The sequence below is a fragment of the Bos javanicus genome, chromosome 15, assembly GCF_032452875.1.
Source record: "Bos javanicus breed banteng chromosome 15, ARS-OSU_banteng_1.0, whole genome shotgun sequence".
In the NCBI taxonomy this organism is placed as follows: Eukaryota; Metazoa; Chordata; class Mammalia; order Artiodactyla; family Bovidae; genus Bos; species Bos javanicus.
This window is the reverse complement of record NC_083882.1, coordinates 7,280,006-7,281,927: the sequence shown is the minus strand read 5'-3', so window position 1 is coordinate 7,281,927 and position 1,922 is coordinate 7,280,006.

Genomic DNA, 1,922 nt, shown 5'->3' with positions numbered 1-1,922 from the left:
AATCCATTCATTTATTCAACAAATATTTCATTGATCCCAGTTTCCAAGCAGCGTTTTAGGATTCAGAGGCAAACTAGCCAGCTAAGGCCCGCATCAGCCCTTGTAGAGATTTAATGGAAGAGAAGGAGACAGAGATTAAACAAGTAAATAGAAAAGGAATCAGAGATAAAGGTCACAATAAAAATAAGACAGGTTGATGTTATAATAACTGGAGACTGTCTATTTAATATTATTAGGTGGTTTAAAGAGGCCTTTCCAAGTAGGTGTTAGTTAAGTGGAGATGGACAGGGCAAGGAGTCAGATATGCACGATACTGGAAGCTTGGGGCTGGTGCGCTGGGACGACCCAGAGGGATGGTATGGGGAGGGAGGTGGGAGGAGGGTTTAGGATGGGGAACACATGTATACCTGTGGCGGATTCATTTCGTATTTGGCAAAACTAATACAATTTTGTAAAGTTTAAAAATAAAATAAAACTTAAAAAAAATTAAAAAAAAAAAGATCAGAAACTGGTTGCAAAGAGATTGAAGACAGACAGACAGTCAGAAATTCTGTTGTAAAGGTACTTTTGCATCCCATAAGTAGGTGGATGATAAAATGTATATTGCAAGTGTGAAAGCAGTGAACTTAATAGAAGAGAAAAGGTGTCACAAATTTAGAGCTTTTGCTTGGCCACCACACTAAGAACTAAAACTCAGAGAAGAAGGAACCATTGTATTCTTAGGGTCTGGTTCTGTATTTGTCACTGGTATGTGGAATGAATGAATGGATAGATGGATGGATGGATGAAGTACAGAAAAAATAAGAAGAGTCTTAACCACTAAAACATTTACCCTGAGAAACTAATTGCCATCATTCTGAAGTATTTTATTCCTGATTAAGAATCTCTTTGGATTTCTCATCATGTGGAGCCATGGCTTAAAATTCTTACTATTGCCTAATAATTATGCATAGTGATAATGTTCACTGCTTCAAATTTGTTTGTGGCAATACTATCCGTAAGAACACTAGTTTTCATGCTTGAATAAATTAGTTAATAAATGTTTAATTAAATAGTGCCAAGATAATCTGTTTGAGAACATCAAGTATAGTAAACAATTTAAGGACTTCCCTGATGGTTGGATGGCATCACCGACTCAATGGACATGAGTTTGGGTAAACGCCAGGAGTTGGTGATGGACAGGGAGGCCTGGCATGCTGCAGTCCGTGGGGTCGCAAAGAGTGGAACATGACTGAGCGGCTGAGCTGAGCTGGTGGTTCAGTGGTGAAGAAACTGCCTTTCAATGCAGGAAATGGGGGTTTGACCCCTGGGCAGAGAGCTAGGATACCATATGCCACAGGGCAACTAAGCAAGTAGAGACCCCAACCACCACAACTACTAAGCCCGCACGCTCTAGAGCCTGTGTTCTATGCTACAAGAGAAGCTCAGACGCCCCGACTAGACAGAAACCCCCAGTGCCGCAAATGAAGTCACAGCACGGCAAAAAAAAAAAAAAAAACATTAGTGGGGTGAGTAATCAAATGTTTTTGAACTGACTCAAATTCTGTGAGCTGAAGAAAAGTTAGAAACGACTGGTGGTGTTAGTTTAAGTGTTAGTCTTTAACTTAGAAAACAAAAATTGAGACAGAATTAATGGTGTTGTCATAGTTAGTTGAGCTGTTTGTGCCTTTTCTTATAACACTGTTTTTCATTCTCAGGTAGCAACCTTCACACTGAAAAAATTATTACAGTAAACTTATAATGTGATATAAATTTATCATTTGCAAGATAAGACATGCTTTTCTCCGTTATTTGAAATGTAGTTAGTACCAGACCAAAAAAAATTCCGGGGCTGTTTTCACAGAAGGGAGAAGGTGATGGACAAAGGATTAGAGGATTCTGAAAGAGTTTAATGATCTGATGAAGTGGAAAGAGCATTTGAC